This window comes from Balaenoptera borealis (assembly GCF_965194805.1).
Source record: "Balaenoptera borealis genome assembly, chromosome: 3".
Taxonomy (NCBI): Eukaryota; Metazoa; Chordata; class Mammalia; order Artiodactyla; family Balaenopteridae; genus Balaenoptera; species Balaenoptera borealis.
The window spans coordinates 80735455-80754452 of record NC_138866.1 but is presented as its reverse complement, the minus strand read 5'-3'; the positions used below and the strand labels follow the sequence as shown (position 1 = coordinate 80754452).

The following is an 18998-nucleotide window of genomic DNA, read 5'->3' as shown; positions in this document are numbered from 1 at the left end:
CCCACCAAATGCTAAATCCAAAAGCCTCAAGGTCATTAACCAAACATTATTCAATGTGCCGATCATTGGCAGGTTTAAGCTGTAAGATGTTTTTATTTCTATAACTGATTTCTCTCAGTAAGTAACTTTAGTCTGAAAAGATGATAAAGTAGATATGAACTTAAATATTAAGTTAGAAGTGAAGAAAATTATCAAACATTTCTATAGCTGTAGTTAATTCTGCTTTACAGTTCCCAAGGATCTCTGAACAGGATAATTGAGCTCAAGACTGACATTCTTAGGAAAGATACAAGAACTCAAAATCTTCTAGCCTTAATTTTGAAAGTGAAATATCAGTGATGTAGTTGATAGATTGCATCTGAATACACTGATTCTGCATCCACTGACATAAAGAGTGTTGACTCAAGAGGATCAATGGAAGCACTAAGAAAATGAAAATAGAGGAGGCATTGTAGGATTTGCTTGATTTCTCCTAACTCAGAGGTTATTCCCAATCACTCTTGAACTCTTCATAGATCCCTTTTCTCCCCAGTATCTCTTCAATAGTACACACTGAGTCCAAATGACTATACACCCAAGGATACTGCTAAGATTAATTTGGTATTTATGAGCCCGTCTATATATCTGACACACTATCTACAAGGCACCAACATAGGCACAGCCCAGTTCAAACTTCAACACCTGATAAAGTGGATACAAATCTTTATTTAAATTAGTGCCTTGATCCAGGTTAATTCTGAAATGTTACTTCCTTTAACACTAACAAAATTTTCTATCTATGATTCTACACTAACAAAAATTTCCTTGCAGATTTCTGTCTATTCCTTTCTGATTCCTACCTTGATACTCTTTTTCATCATAGATCCTGAACACCTTCCAAACTCCAGTGCTTGATTAATTTCACACCTCTACACTCTCTTAAGCAATAAATTTGAAATAGAAAAATGGATACATTCCCAGTGAAATATAAATGCTAAATGTTGACCTAAGAAGAATAGAAATTTTAAACATGTTAAAAAGTATAGAGGATGTTAAAGTCCTACCATTTTTAAAAGGCAGAAGATCAGATTCAGATATAACTTTCAAGGACCATACAATTTTTTTACAGGTACACTATCTCTTGCCCACAGTTCTCATATCCAAAAACAATAGTTTTCTTTTTTAATTCATTAGGTAGAAAAGCCAGACCTGTTAAGTCTTGTCCCATTTAGTATGAATATTCACATATTTTCTGCCGAAATATTAATATGATTACAGAGTACTATCCCACATCTAAAAGCAAAATGTTTAAATTAGGTACTAAAACAAATTCCAGAATATTATTTTAAATAATTATTTCTGCCAAGTAGATTTACTCTATGAATTCAAGAATTGTTTAATAATACAAAGAGTATCAATATGTCATTTAAAAGGGAAAAATTACATTAATAGATGCTGACAAGATATTTGACAAAATTCAGTTTGCTGTAACTGATTTTTTAAAAAAACTTACAGTTAAACAAGAATTTATGAAACATTTCTATGTAAGTTAAATAGCATTTATGAAAAGCCAAGGACAGGCATCCAATCAAATGAGGAAGTGTTAAGCTTTTTATTCATCTTTAGTAATAAGACAGGGATGCTTACTGTCATTACTAGTACTGTTTTTGAGGTTCAATGTAATATGATATACATAATATAGAAGCACCACAAAAGCAAAGATATCAACACTATTTATAGATTGTATTATCATATTTTTAGAAAATCTTAGAGAATCAACTGAAATACCTTGAAATAATAATAAAATTTGTTGAGTGCCTGTCATTGAGTCACTTAAACTTGTGCTAGTCCCCTAAAACTTTCTCTGCTTCAGTTCTCTCATCTAAAAAAATGGAGAAATAATATCTAACTTATTGGGTTGTTATGAGTATTAAATGAATCAATATAGGTATAATGTTTAGAATGCCTGCCTCTATAGGTGTTATCTATTGTTGCTCTTGTTGCTATTATGATGGTTAAAATTTTATATATATGTTCAAATCAGAATATATATCATTTTTGTGTGTGTATATATATGTATAATTAAGAAACAGAACTTGAATGAATGGAGAGACGAGCTGTGCTCTTAAATGGGAAAACTGTTATACTGTAAAAATACTAATCCTTCTTGAATTAATATAGGTATGATATATTTTTATCTGTTACTATCAGAATCACAGCAGAATTGTTTGCTAGTTTGCTTTTTGGAACACAATTAAACTGTACAAAAAGTTCAAATTAAAAAAATGTGTAATATTTGCCAAGGAAATCTTGGAAAAGAATAGTAAGAGGGGGAGTTAATATTTGATTAAGATAACATTCCATTCAGTGGTGAAAAAAATGGATAATCTAATAAATGGGATTGGGATATCTGACTATCCATTTTTAAAAAATGAATCTCTTACTCTCTGTATTTACCTGAGAGAATGAAAACATATATCCACACAAAGTTCTGTATGCAAATAGTTATAATATCTCTTTTTCATAATTGCCAAAAACTGGAAACAACTCAGTGCCCTTCAAGTGGTGAATAGATAAACAGATTGTGGTACATCTGTAAAATGGAATACTACTCAGCAATTTAAAGGAACACATTATGGATATACACACAACAATATGGACCAATCTCAAAATTATGCTAAGTGAAAAAAGCCAGACTCAAAAGGCAACACACTGTGTCATTTCATTTGTATGCCTTTCTGGAAAAGGCAAAACTATAGGGACAGGTATCAGATCGGTTGTTGCCAAAAGCTAGGAATGTAAGAGAGGCGATTAACCACAAAGAATAACCAAGGAATGTTTTGAGATCAGCAAAATATTCTATATTTTTATTTTGGTAGTATATGTCTGTCAAACCTACCACACTGTAAATTTTACTGTACATAAATTATACCTCAGTAAACAAGTTGAAAAAAGAAAATGAAACTAGATCTACACCTCAAGCCGTGATCAGGATAATTTTTAAATGTATTAAAAATATAAATATAGCAGGAAGCCCTAAAAGGAGAGCCTGACTCAGAAATGAAAATATTTGTTACCAAGACCTTTCCTACAAACGAAGGCTCAGGCAGAAGTTAGTGTCCTCTTGCATCTGCTCCAGAGCAAAGTTTTCTGGGGGTGTACAAGACTTTAACAATCTACAGATGTAAAAAATGCACCTTCACTTTAAAGAAACCTTCAAAACTACTCTACTTAGTGATGAACTCCTGAGACCCTTAAATTTATGCTTTCTGGTTATGAAATATTATTAATATATCTCCATTATGAAAAATTTGGAAAACACAGAGAAGAGAAAAATAGGGTATAAAAATTACCCATAATTCTATCTTACCTTTTCTCTCTCTTTTTCAAAATGTAGAGTGTAAAGAATGAAATTCTTCCTCTCTCCTTGGTCCAGCTCCATCCCCTGGAGGTAGCTGCTGTCATCTTCAGTTCGGTACACATTCTGACAGACTTTCCTGCTTTCCTACAGAAGTAGGTTGGAGTTTTGTCTTAGTCTGTTTGGACTGCTATAACAAAAATACCATAGACTGAATGACTTATAAGCACAGAAATTTAATTCTCACAGTTCTGGAAACTGGGAAGTTCAAGATCAAGGTGCCAGCAATTTTGGTGTCTGATGAGGACCCACTTTCCGGTTTATAGAGAGCCATGTTCTCACTGTGTTCTCAAATAGCGAAAGGATCTAGAGAGCTCACTGGAGCCTCTTTTATAAGGACTAATTTCATTCATGATGGCAGAGTCCTCATGACCTAATCACCTCCCAAAGGCCCTACCTCCTAATACCAACACATTCAGGTTTAGGGCTTCAACATATAATTTTTGGGGAAGACACAAACGTTCAGTCCTTTGAACTGGCTTTAAAAACTATTATTCTAAATTTTTTGTTTTCCAAAATGTCATATTATACATATTGTTCTTCAATTTGCTTTGTACTTAATAAATATACTTTAGGGATCAAAAAATATAAATATAAGAAAGAAATTTGGATGATTTTAGTGGAAATGGAGGAGAATATTTGTGAACCTTGGAGTAAGAGGATTTCTTAAGATAAAAAATCCAAAAGGCATAAAATGTAGGTCCTTTGTTTCTAAAAGATACGGTGATCATTAATCATATGTGTTAACTTGACTGGGCTGAGGGATGTCCAGAAAGCTTGTAAAATATTATAAACGGTGTCTGCAGAAGAGGTTAACATTTGAATTGGTAGGCAGAGTGAAGAGGAGCACCCTCACCAATGCGGGTGGGCATCATGCAATCCCACCCTGAATTGAGGACCTGAATAAACAAAAAGGCAGAGGAAGGACAAATTTTCTCTCTTTGCTTAAACGAAGACATCCCTCTTATGCCTTTGGACATCAGCACTTCTGATTCTCAAGCTTTTGTACTCAGACCAGGACTTAGAGCCTTCAGCCCCCGGATTCTCTTTGGACTCAGACAGAATTACACCACCAGTTTTCCTGATTCTCTAGCTTGCAGATGGCAGACTGTGGGACTTCTCAGCCTCCATAACCACATCAGCCTATTCCTACAATCCATCTATCAGTATTGATTATGTTTCTCTGGAGAAACCTTGACTAATAAAGATACTAAAAGCAAAGCCATTAAACAATTCACCAGGAGAAAATATTAAAACATATAGGGTATATTAATAAGAATAAGATAAACAAAACCAACCACAAAAAAGAAAAAGGAAATGAATAGGCAAGTCAAAGGAGAGAAAAAAATAGACAATAAACACCTTTTAGAAAGCATAACCTTATTTATGGTTAAGAAAATGAATGTTAAAAACACAATGAGATAATATTTTCTAGTCACAATTGAAAAAAGAAATTTACATTGAAAACCTTCTGTATCAAACAGGTAATTGTATATGCTTCTGATGGTAGTGTGCATTACTATAACCATTTAACAAAATAACCTACTATTGTTTATTTAAACAAACATACCTAAACTTTGACTCAGCAGTTGAATTTATGGAAATTTATTTAACAAAATATGAATTCAGAAAAACATACATAAAAAGATAATGCAGCATTATTTGCATTAGTAAAAAACAACAATCAAAAAATTAAAGTTAAAAATAAATAAAATGTATAATCTTACGATGAATATTATGTAGCCATTAAAATAAATGAGATAGACTTATCACTTAGGAGGACGTGCACATTGCAAAGTTAAGTAAAAATGCAAATAGATGAAGATCATGTATTTCTGATTATATTTTTTAATTAAGTGAACAGAGATCTCAATTGCCTAAATAGACACAGAGGATATTGTGGAGTGTTCTACCCAGATACCCAGGCTATCTCCCAGTTGCTGGGATTATCGACTGATGATGGCTCTGAGTTTTGTCCTTCTCTGGAAACTACTCACCCAAGATTGTACCTCTTCCCAGGGGTTGGCTAATGACTTTGAGAATACAGAATTCCAGTTCCTTGTCTCAATTTGGGACAACTCTGAAAGGTTCCATGGAGCTTGAGGATTTCCCCATGAGTTTGATGAGGCCTCAACTGCAACTTTATTGTAGTCAGCTTGTCCCTCTTCCCCCTGCTGCCTTCCTCACTTCCTTAGGAGTGTGTTTAGAGGTGTATCTCCCAAGAGCTCACCCCAGTGAACATTTTGCACTCAACACCCTGTCATCAGAGAGCTCAATCTAAATAACGTTTGTGTCTGTGTATGTTAATAAATGCAGAGGGAAAAGTACCAAAGAAGATACATAGCAGGTCATTTATACTACATAATCAAGGGTATAGGATTAAAAGAGGAATGGCAAAGGAGAGTATTTCACGTATTCATGTCTTCATTGTTTTAATGATTAAATTCAGAGATTGTTTTTTCTGTAATTTAAGTCACCTAGAATATATTTTGTGAAACATCATAGGGAATGATTCCTTTTGTGTATGTAATAGTAAGGAAAATACACTAAAATACATTTTGCATATAGTAAGGGAGATCCACACCATTCCCATGCCTTTTAGTTCCTTTAACTTGCTTTAGAAGGAAATTTTTCAAAGTTTCTTGTAAACCACTCAAGCAAGTAAGTCATCAAGCTTCCCAAATGGGCATATTCTGCACTTTTAATTTTATGCTGGCAGAGAACACAATCAATAAATTATTGCTGTTTGTGAAACATTTACTTTTATAATTCTAACATATTTTAACTCATAGGGTTACCAGAATGGTTTTTTTTTTCACATTATTTGACAGCTGAAATTAAACAAATCCTATTCAACTACAAGGCTAATAGAAGGTTTACTATGTGTGTCATTAGCACCATCCATATAAGGTAACAGAAAATATGAGGTGTGGATTTTTAAAATATGATAAAATGAGAATACTGTTAGATGCACAGGAAGGTGTGACTTCAGGCCTGGCATTTTCTTATTAGAATAAAACTGCCTCTGTTTTATTTTACTAAAATAATCAGCCTTATGTGTTTTTGTGTTGACATCTTTCAAATTATTTTATCAAATCAAAAATATATACCTTAGTTGAAATAGGTCTTAACTATCATGTCACTTTAATGTAATATATGGCATAAAAGATTGCTCTGTAATAGGCTGCTAAAGATTTTTGTGTTCAAGAATATCATGGTTAGAATGAAGAAATGTAATTTATTTGCTTATATTTTTTAGCCCTTACTTATCACTTTTGCAACATGCTTTTTATGCTTGAATAGAAGACTTTTAGGAAAGTATAAAAGCACATAAAAATTGCCCAAAATATTTTAAATGTAAGCATGAGAGAATATACATGTAATATGTGTATATATATTTACATGTATATAAATCTTAATGAGTACATTCATTCATAATCACAATACTTAGATTATGTATTATCATACTAAGGCAGCTTCTAATCTTGAGATTGCCTTTTTCCTACTTTGCATTTATATAACTTCTTTCATTCAGAGATATTCTAAGAATACTACACAAAGAACAAGGGGGTTATACAGCCTATCTATAGACAGGAAGAGACAGCAGAGCCTTCATTCTTTTTAAAAAACATACAAACGGATGTCCCCAGGATATACTGAGTGCCAGTTGAGTTGTATAATCCCTAAAGCATATTATTTTTATTTCTAAGCCTGTTTATGCCAGTAGTTATTGTAATTGCATGACTTAACTAAATACATGAAATAAGTATAGGTATGTAAAGAGAGTTGTTATTAAGAAAATCAAAATGATGAATGTGTTAAACTTGATAAAGACAAAATTTTTTTTACAGAAAGTAATTGCTGTGCATTTAGGTGTGGATGAGACAAGTACAAAACGTTAGAAACTAAATTTTTAAGAATCTAGAATAGAACTTCACTTATATTCCTTTACAAATGTTTTTGCACCCTTTAAAGATACTGAAATTCAAGGTTGTGAAGGACAAAGTATGGATATGGTTTATGCAAGAAAATACTATGGAACTTTAGTCAGTAGATCTATCCTTAAAGAAAACGCTTTCACTCTACATCAAAAAATAAAGTAAAATTTTAAAAAATGATGAATGACCCTATATTTATATATTTTAAATGATATCTTGTGCCTGTATATTTGTATTTTTTTTTATGGTCCTTCTCTTAACTGACCAGTTGCTGACCCAACTGGTTTTCGTTAAAAGGCTTCTGCTGTGGCCAAATACTCAGACTGCTTTGGTCCCATTACAAGGGCCAACATTTAATACATGTGGAGGTTTGAGCAAGCGAATCTTAAGTTTCTTCATCTGGTAAAAGACAGTAATAGTTGGACCAACCCTATAGTGTTGGGTGAGAATCAATTGATCATCACTGAGCAAAAACTGAGCACAGTACCTAGCAATCAGTAAATACTCAGTTAATGCCAGCTGGTATGTAATGGGATGTGGATAAGACTATGAATTTGTATTTGCTGCCGTCCAATGATTTGCATTTTTTTTCCTCATAACTCCCAGATTTTTTTTTTTAAATAAAGGGGTATGTATAAAAAGCAAATTTAATATAATTTTAGTGTTACTAGCATTCAGACTATGGGATACCGAACCTTCTTGCTTTTAAAATTAAGAGCAGAAAATATTAAAAGTGCAATCTGTGAATAAAACATATTCTAAATATACTGTGTTTATGCATCAAAATTCATAATTTTGTGAAAAAATCTAAGATTATATGAACTGATGGCATAATGAAGTTAAAACTAGGAAAAAAACTGTAAATCCACTTTCATTATGACTATCTTTGATGGGAACAAAATCTCAAGGGTTACTAAAGTCGCAAAACTATACCCTATATCCTTTTTTACTTAAACATATTTTAATATGCACATTGTTCATTCTTCTTTCAGAAACAATATGAGACGATAGGCCCTTAAGTTATACAATATGTGACTTATTTTGGAGAACAAGTTTCAAAAAGTATACACCATTATTTAGGTACCCAGTGTTCCTGTTTACAACATGGTACCCATTTATAAATGTATGGTTCACTATAACCAGCCCCTTTTTAAAGAAGTGTGGAATTTCGTATCCAATTTCAAGAGTAGGTGAAACATTGCCTTTTTCTAAATTGACCAGTAGTGTTTGCATGATTCAGGTGACAACCTTTAGCCTTGTTTTTAGATATGACTGAGGAAGAATTTTTATACATACGCATCAAAAGAAAAATTGAGTCTTAGGAACTGGCAGAGTTTCTTAAATTTTAAACTTAGTGTTTTCATGGTATATTATTTCAAATGATTTTCAGTTTTTTTAGTAAAAAGAAATCTTTAATTCCAAAACTTATTAAATTTGTTCAGTTTGGGATCAAGAAGATGAATGTCATTGCTCCCATGTTTGGCAATGTAATTTGTTCTTATTGGTCTTTACTCAGTATATGCTAAGGCAATTATTTTTGTTGACACCATCCTGCTGTATGTGATAGGAAATGAGTATATTTCTTATGCCCAATGAGATAATCTTAAATTTAGGCTGCCTATGGATTCTTAGGGTTAAAGGTCCTATAACCAATTAGCCCATTATTTAGTAAAATTTTCTGATAGCACTTATTCCAACAACTAGCTTAATACTAAAATGTTATAAAAGAATAAACTTCTTTTATAATAATTTGTTGGGGAAAAAAAGCCAACTTTACTGTAGATGACCTGAATTTTTTCACATTGCACAATGTTGATTAAATAATACAAACTTCATCAAGAATGCTTTTTGTCTGTAGAATTATATCAAACAATTGCCAAAATATACTATTTTTATCCTCCTTATTCTCTCTTCTCCAAGTACAATAGATAGAGGAAAGATAGTTTGGTAATGAAAAAAAATTATTTTCTCTAAGTAAACATCAAGATTATTCAACCCAGTAGACTCATTTTCTTAGCCAAAATTAATAATAACTATGATAATAACCTTGAAGAATAGTATACAACTTTTCTTTTCTATGAGCTCTATTAAACTGGGAAAATACAAAGATCTCCTCATCCATCATTTCTGATTACATTATTTGAAAGGCTGGTTTCTTTAAGAAGGGGAAAATTGAGAAAGGAACTTTGCTTATTATTGCCTTAGAAGTAGTATAGATTAATCTAAAAATATTCTAAAAAGCCTTGAAACATAAAACTATTTCAAATTTTTTTAAAATTTTAGTTGGGAAATTCTCCAACTTCATATTAACATATGTGCTTCACTATAAACCATTGCAAACTTCATAGGTTGTGCAGGCTGCATTTCCCTCCCATGATGTCACAGAAAAGCTCACTGTACCTTGTCAAATTGGGTTTGGAAGCTAGGCTTCAGATACCATCACCACTACCATTATCACATCTTATAGGTGAACAGTGCTTTCTAGTGTTAAAAGTTCATGTAGAGTGAACACATGTACCTGTTTGCCCAAGATAGTCCTGGTTTGTACATATTGCCTCCGTATCATTATCAGCGCCTCCCTCCTTCTGTCTCAAAAGTATCCTGGTACAGATGACAAAATAATATAGTCATCCTAACTTTAACCAGCATTAACTTACATGGCCAATCTATGAAGCCCAAGAATCTGTCAGAAAATTAGCACTGTCCTAATATAACTGAAGAAAACAGATGAGGTCTTAAAAAGTAACTCACTGTCAAGTGAGTAACAAACTAAACTAGGTCTTTTGGCTCATTTTTCAAGGCTCTTTCCTTGCTACATATTAAGTTTACAGAGCCAAATCCTGAATGCTTCAGGACTGCCTGAACTCAGACCAAAATGCTGCTTTCCTGAAATCTTATACTATATTCAAAAGACATTTATTCTTTATGAGGTATGGATTAGGGATTGTTCCAGGATTCTAATTTTTTCTTATTAGTTGATTGCATGCATGTGTGTGTTTACGTGTGAATGTGTGATAGGTCTCATTCTTGGTTACATTCTTAAGGACCAAAGAGAATTTTCTTATGGTCCACACTGCCCAGTCTTCTGATGGGGCTCACACCAAAAGTGATTGTACATGACTTCACAATTTCACAGTGCCACAGGACAGACCCGGGAGCTACCAGATCCCCTGGCAGCTGCTCTCGCTACTGAACTTGTAGGTGCCTGATTTCTGGATCTACCCAGTAGGAACTGTGTCAATCCTGTCTCTCCTCTCAGTTTATGACACATATTGTCATACCAACAAATTCCAAGTACCAAACTAGGTCAGAGAGTAGTTTCTCTGTGTTCATAAGCTTATCTAGTGAAAGCTTGATAAGTTACAGAATCTTGTCCCTCCCCCAAGTTGTATTTTTTTCCGTCTTAGAAATCTGAGTGTTTATCAAAATCGTTTAAACAATTGCAAGATAAAAGCAAATGCTAAGCAACAATTCAGTTACTTTTTTTTTTTTATTGGAGTATAATTGCTTTACAATATTGTGTTAGTTTCTGCTGTAGAACAAAGTGAATCAGCTGAATTTGCCTGAGAGAAAATATTTTTAGAAATTTGCTGAATTTTAGAGTTCATGTTATTTCACAATTAAAAATAATCTCAAAAGTAATAGCACAGCTTAAAAGAAGAAAGTACAAAAAGAATTTATTATGAAACAATTAGATGCCTTTAAAAAGAAAAAAGCATTTAATTACATCTTAGTATATTTGCAGTGATTCATGAGGGCTATTTACATCAAATGATTTTTTAAATATTAAATATTAAATCCATTTAAATGCAATAAGTTGTATGGAGAATTTTCATCCTTATTTCAGAGTCATGCTACTTTAAAATTCGTCATTAGAGTTAATAAGAAATTATATTAGAACTACTCTGTACATTTAAATGAAGCATAAATCAATTATTGAAGCAAGGAATTTTTTCATCATCGTAATGATTATCAGAATAAATCTAGTTCTTCAATGCTGTCTAATGATATCTTCAAAACAAGAAAAATTGTGCAGACAATTTTTACTAGGAGTTCTTTCAGTGTGCTTATAACATCTTTTTTCAGGCAAAAATATTTTAGAGAATTTTCATGCAGTTTTGGAAGGCTCTAAATGCCAGATTCAGTTATCCTCAATACCCTGGAAACCAAAATTAGATTCAGAATCAATATACTGTATTATCCATTTAACATCTAGTACACCAAACACTAACAACATTTATGAAAGAGTAACAGACTCAGAAAGGTTAAGCTAGTAAAACCAATCAATATAGCAAGTAGTATTATTAGAAGGGAGAATTTTGTAAGTCTGTGACTTGCTCAGGTGTGACCCAGGAAGGCTAGTTTGCTTTTGGATGAATATCTTTTGGAATTTCTTTTGGAATTCACATGATAATCCCTTTAGTCAAGCATGAGGCATGGATTCTTGCTGTACCCTGCACTTTGAACTTCTCACCTTTTGTGGAGAACAAAATAGGGCAAAATCTAAAATCATTGTTTGGCTGACTTGCTGATTACATCCTGGTGTGAGTTAATAGAATTATTTAATAATCATTATTATTGTTGTTATTAAGTGCATACCGTGTGCCTGGAATTTGGGAAGCGTTTTCATATACATTATCTCACTCAGTCCTCAAAACACTCTATTTCATTTTTCTGATTAGAAAACAGACACTGAGAGGAAAACTGACCTACCAGGGTTACCCTGCTGGGAGGTGGCCAAGTTGGAACCCCCAATCTGTTTACCTGATGACAAAGACTGCCCCACTAACCATACACAAGTGTGCTGAAGTGTGATTTGCAGCATTCCCAGGGACTCAAGATTCTATGAATCAAAGGGAAAATAAAATGAAGTGGTGATATTTGTCATTGTACTCCCACACACATTATTCAGATTAATCAATAGAATTGAACCCTTAAAAAGTTCTGAAAATTGATCTATACCTAAAAAATTTTAAATACACACAAAGAAATAATAGTCTGGCAAGTGTCTTTTCATGTTCTGTGACTCCTAGTGCAGACAATGCCGGATAATACAAGTGTTCCTAGTAGAGTTGACCAGCAGAAGGTGAAAAGGTCACCTCAGTGGGTAATTCATTGCCCCTCAGGCAGATCCGCTTTATCTCCTTCTGAGATAAGAGTGATCCCAACCAGTGCTGTCTTGATACTTTGATATAGCTGATCACTTATGAAGTGAATTACTGAGAATAGCTGATACGCTAATTCTTGAAAACTAGAGAGAGATGATGAGAGAGAGAGTTCAATTTGTTACTTTAAAAATGAAACTTTCATGCAGATATGCTTTCTTCAATGTGAGAAAAGAGGGATGGAGTTTCAACTAACCTTTAGGGCAGCGGTCCCCAACCTTTTTGGCACCAGGGACCCATTTCATGGAAGACAGTTTTTCCACGGAACGGGGTGTACAGGAGGGGGGATGGTTCCAGGATGATTCAAACACATTACGTTTATTGTACCCTTTATTTCTATTATTATTACATTGTAATATATAATGAAATAATTATACACCTCACCATAATGCAGAATCAGTGGGAGTCCTAAGCTTGTTTTCCTGCAACTAAATGGTCCAATCTGGGGTGATGGGAGACAGTGACACCCGAAGTGTGTTGCTTATGTCCAGTCGACTCCGTAAGATGCAGCTTAATTGTCACTTGCCACTCACTGATAGGTTCTGATATGAGTCTGCAAGCAACTGATTTATTATGGTCTCTGTGCAGTCAATCCTCTCTGTTAATGATAATCTGTATTTGCAGCCACTCCCCAGCGATAGTATCACCGCCTCAGCTCCACCTCAGATCATCAGGCATTAGATTCTCATGAGGAGTGCACAACCTAGATCCCTCACATGCACAGTTCACAGTAGGGCTTGAACTCCTATGAGAATCTAATGTGCCGCTGATCTGACAGGAGGCGGAGCTCAGGCAGTAATGCGAGCAATGGGGAGTGGCTGTAAATACAGATGAGGCTTCGCTTGCTCGCCCACTGCTCACCTCCTGTTGTGTGGCCTGGTTCCTAACAGGCCACGGACCAGTACCAGTCCGTGGCCCAGGGGTTGGGGGCCCCTGCTTTAGGGAATTTGCTTATTGGGAGTGTATCACTGATATTAATGTCATCTTATGTGTATTTTCTGTAACAGGGGAAAGGTTTACAACTACTCAAAGAAGAACCAGAATAAGAAATTTTCCACTTGGACTCAGGTACCAGCAAACGCATTCAGAACAAACCAATCAAAATAAGGGATGAAGGTAGGACATGCTATATCTATACCTACTCATTATGTTATATTGTCTAGAGATGTCACGATTTAGATTTGAAATTACTCCTTCTTTGACTTCAACCAGCAAAGACTAAGAAACGTTTTGTTTTTTTGGCATAGCTAGAAAATTTTCCATCTGAGCTTACATGCTTATAAGAAATCCAATTTATAAATACATAGTAATCTATATGAATACATTTATATTGATGGGGACAAATCTGGATAACCTCAAAGAGAATTGTATATATAAGATTAAATTAATCTTTTTTCTGATTTTGCTAACAACTGCTAGGAGGTAGATGATTACGCTTTCACTAACAAAATTCTACAGAGATGTGCTTAAATACAGAATTACTTAATAAGTATTTTCTAGATGCATCACACTTCACCCAGCTGTCAATACATTATATGAATGAAAATGAATTTTAAAAAGAAGCTAAGAGGACACAAAACTACTAATGTAAACATTTGATTCTATACTCATTTTTCCACTTAGAATCTGGCAAAACAAGGGAATTGCAGTACCCTGAGACAGGAAACTAGACATATGAACACTGGGACAGGTGTCAGAATCCAACCAAGCCTGGCTCAGCCACTTGTTAGCTCAGTGGTCTTTATCAAGTGTTTTGACTTTTCTGGTTCCCAATCTTATCATCTGTGCAAAAATGGGGTTAATGAATATACTTACAGTTCTAAAATTATTGATAAGGACTTTAAATTGGATAATACAAAATTATTCAAGAGATATTTGAATGGTTATTTATAAAACAATATTTAATAGGTTTCTTTCTCTTTCATTTTTCACCCAAGATCAGTTTTTTTCCTCTTGATAAAGACTACAGAAAGTGAGTTTCATATTGAATAATATGGGTGTATTTATACATAACAATAATTCTGCAAAGGAAGTCACCACGACCATGCCCATTTCATAGAGAAAAGAACTGAGGCCTAGCACTACTGACACTCCTGGAGGTTAAGTGTCTTAGATGCCATTAAACCAATCATCTACCCACACAGGAATCCCTTCTATGGTTTTCCTGAGGGCCGATCACTCGGTTTCTTTTTCAGCAGGGAGACCATAATATCTCAAATGGCTACACGTTGTTGAGGATTTGGGTTTATTTTTAGAAGTTCCCCTTATACTGAGCTTACTCACTGTCCTAGTTCTGCTGTCTATGCTTTGATTTGTCTGCATAAAATGGATAATGAGCATAGATTTAGCTCCTGTCCCAGGTTTTGAGAACCCTGCTTGTGTTGGGTAGAGAATTTCGAACAGTGGGAGATGGGGGAGCAGGCTTACAGAAATTTATAAACTTATGTATCCTCAACATTAAAAGGCAGGTGTTTAAATTTAACTATGAAATAGTAGAATCACTATGGATGGTGAATTCACAGAGGTCATTGAGTATGAATTGTCTTACCCTCCCAAATATAAAGAAAGTCAGTTGGTCTTGGATTCAGAATTATGATCCCATCGCGGTTTCAATTTCAGTGCTTGTGATTGGTCTGTTTATATTTTCTGTTTCTTCCTGGTTCAGTCTCAGAAGGTTGTGCTTTTCTAAGAATTTGTCCATTTCTTCCAGGTTGTCCATTTTATTGGCATACAGTTGCTTGTAGTAATCTCTCATGATCCTTTGTACTTCTGTAGTGTCAGCTGTTACTTCTCCTTTTTCATTTGTAATTCTGTTGATTTAAGTCTTCTCCCTGTTTTTCTTGATGAGTCTGGCTAATGGTTTATCAATTTTGTTTATCTTCTCAAAGAACCAGCTTTTAGTTTTATTGATCTTTGCTATCTTTTCCTTCATTTCTTTTTTATTTATTTCTGATCTGATCTTTATGATTTCCTCACTTCTGCTAACTTTGGGGTCTTTTTGTTCTTCTTTCTCTAATTGTTTATGTGTAAGGTTAGGTTGTTTATTTGAGATTTTTCTTGTTTCTTGAGGTAGGATTTTATTGCTATAAGCCTCCCTCTTAGAACTGCTTTTGCTGCTTCGCATAGGTTTTGGGCTGTTGTGTGTTCATTGTCATTTGTTTATAGTATTTTTTGATTTCCTCTTTGATTTCTTCAGTGATCTCTTGGTTATTTAGTAGCGTATTGTTTAGCCTCCATGTGTTTGTATTTTTGACAGATTTTTTTTTTGCTGTGATTGATATCTAGTCTCATAGCATTCTGGTCGGAAAAGATACTTGATACGATTTCAATTTTCTTAAATTTCCCAAGGCTTGATTTGTGACCCAAGATATGATCTATCCTGGAGAATGTTCCATGAGCACTTGAGAAGAGAGTGTATTCTGTTGTTTTTGGATGGAATGTCCTATAAATATCAATTAAGTCCGTCTTGTTTAATGTATCATTTAAAGCTTGTGTTTCCTTATTTATTTTCATTTTGCATGATCTGTCCATTGGTGAAAGTGGGCTGTTAAAGTCCACTACTATGATTTTGTTACTGTCGATTTCCCCTTTTATGGCTGTTACCATTTGCGTTATGTATTGAGGTGCTCCTATGTTGGGTGCATAAATATTTACAATTGTTATATCTTCTTCTTGGATTGATCCCTTGATCATTATGTAGTCTATGTCTCTTGTAATAGTCTTTATTTTAAAGTCTATTTTGTCTGATATGAGTATTGCTACTCCAGCTTTCTTTTGATTTCCATTTGCACGGAATAACTTTTTCCATCCCCCCACTTTCAGTCAGTATGTGTCCCTAGGTCTGAAGTGGGTCTCTTGTAGACAGCATATATATGGGTCTTGTTTTTGTGTCCATTCAGCCAGTCTATGTCTTTTGGTTGGAGCATTTAATCCATTTATATTTAAGGTAATTATCAATATGTATGTTCCTGTTACCATTTTCTTAATTGTTTTGGGTTTGTTATTGTAAGTTTTTTCCTTCTCTTGTGTTTCCTGCCTAGAGAAGTTCCTTTAGCATTTTTTGTAAAGCAGGTTTGGTGGTGCTGAATTCTTTTAGCTTTTGCTTGTCTGTAAAGGTTTTAATTTCTCCGTCAAATCTGAATGAGATCCTTGCTGGGTAGAGTAATCTTGGTTGTAGGTTTTTCCCTTTCATCACTTTAAATACGTCCTGCTACTCCCCTCTGGCTTGCAGAGTTTCTGCTGAAAGATCAGCTGTTAACCTTATGGGGATTCCCTTGTATGTTATTTGTTGTTTTTCCCTTGCTGCTTTTAATATTTTTTCTTTGTATTTAATTTTTGATAGTTTGATTAATATGTGTCTTGGCGTGTTTCTCCATGGATTTATCTTGTATGGAATCATCATAGGTGAGTAGTGAGAAAGAATAAGAATTCCCTCTTCTGATATCCAAAGACAGGTGGCAGGGAATATAAAAGATGTACACGAAAGAAATGCATTGTACTTGGAAGCATGTGAATTTTTGCAAATCTGCCATTCCTATTACCACTTTCTATGATATTTTAAAATAGATAAAATTTTTATAAAAGCATTTTTAGAGATATCTTCATGGGAAATACTTTTTGTTTTTCATATTCAAATAGGAGTAATTTTTTTCTTCCATAGAACTCAACGATTCATTATCTTTGCAATACCCATACATATGACAGATTTCTTTGGTCCCATTGCACAGGTAGAGAAAGTAAAGTATTGAAAAACTATAAGTCAGGCTCAGGGATGATGCTGGTTATTGAATTCACTTTCATAATTCCCTAGTTTAAGAAGGAGTCTTTGGGCCAAGACTTCTTGAATGTAGCATATATCAGATCACACTGATTTTGACAGTGGTTTTGACAGAAAAGGAAACATATCTAAATTAAATCATTTCCCCAGTCAAACCTAGTAGAAATGCTTTGTCAACAGTGACAAAGTTTTTGTGTTTAAGTTACAGAGTCACAGAATTTTGAGCTGAAAGGGGCCATAGAGATAATGTAATCCACCTTCTCATTTTCCAAATGAGGAAACCAATTCCCAGAGAAATGATGCAAATTACCCAAGGTGACACAGTTAATCCATGTCAGGGTTGGGACAAGAGCCAAGTCTCCTTACTCCAAGGTAATTGTCCCCCTGCCATTTTGTCCTGTATATTCCTAAGGAATGTTTAGAACTAAAAATAAATTTAGACCCTGAAAGGTCCCAATAGATCCTTTTATCCAGTAACTAGTCTACTAGTCATTCCCTCAATGTAACACTCTCTTTCATACTTTTTACTTCCTCTGCCTAGAAATATCTACCCTTCCTTCACCGCATGGAAAAGCCCACTTCATTCTCATAAGACCCACTTCAAATGTTACTTTTGGTGTGAAAACTTCCCCCATTTCCATCTGACAGTCCCTTGTTCTCCTCTCTGTGTTCTCTTACAACATCTTGCAGTATGTTACATGACTGGATTGTGAGCCTTTTTTTCCCATTTGACCATAAGCTTAGATATAAACACAGTGCCCAAATTAGTTAATATCTTTTAGGTTACAAATAAAGGAAACCTATTTGAACTAACATCAGCAAAGAGTTTTGTTTTGTTTTGTCTTAAAAATCTGTAGGACAGCTTCCACAATATAGGGCAGGGATGCAGCCCCTTCTCAGGGATAGACTGAGTGCAGGACTGCAGCATTACAAGGGACCAGGAGGACCTCTCCCTATTTCTCTTGTTCCTGCTTCTCTCTGTGCATCTGCTTCATTCTTTGCTGTACCCACAGAGCAGCTGTCTCACTTTCCCAGTCCCCAGAGTTGGAAATGGACACTGCTGATAACTCTCCAGTTGACAGCACTTCCACTCAAGTATAAGCCAGATCAATTTGGAATCTCCTTGTCTTAAATGCAATTCCTAGGAAAGCCTGGACCCACCAGGACAAGTGCCCACTCCTCTACCAGTCAGCTGTGACCACGGGACAGACATGTCATATTAACATGGCTGCTCTGACTATAACTATGGGGATAGCAGAGAAGGAAGTCTCCAGGGAGGGGAGCAGAGCAGACTCAGCAGACAAAACTGGGTTTCTACTACAGAGTTTTATTCATCGTGTATTCCTGTCTCCCCTTACCAACACGCTGATGAACTTAGTTCTTAGAACTGTGATAGACCAAAGTTTTGAATGAATTAATTTAAAATATTTTACATATACCTATAATTTTTTTATACATGAGTAAACTGAGAACAAGAGAGAATAAGTGACTCCTTCAGTGACACACGAATGGTTAGTAATCAAAGGAAAATCCAGATTTCCAGAACTTTAGCATTAGGCTTTAATTTAAACATTTATTAAGTATTTATCTCATACCAGGTAATTTGCCAAGTTCTTTACCAACATTATCTCAAGTCATCCTCATGAAACATTATGGTGAACACTACTATTATGCAAGAAGGAATCTGAGACTTGGAGAAATTAGGCTTCAGTGGACCAGAG

General features: G+C 34.4%; 1 long non-coding RNA gene across 5 annotated transcripts in view; it reads left to right on the top strand.

The window, feature by feature from the left end:
* LOC309625496 overlaps positions 1 to 18998 on the top strand; it is a 764549-nt gene that overhangs the window by 547001 nt on the left and 198550 nt on the right. For all 5 annotated transcript variants that reach the window (XR_014242525.1, XR_014242526.1, XR_014242527.1 and 2 more), the window contains exon 4: positions 13508 to 13616. This is a non-coding gene — a long non-coding RNA (uncharacterized lncRNA). The remainder of the gene's footprint in view (positions 1 to 13507; positions 13617 to 18998) is intronic.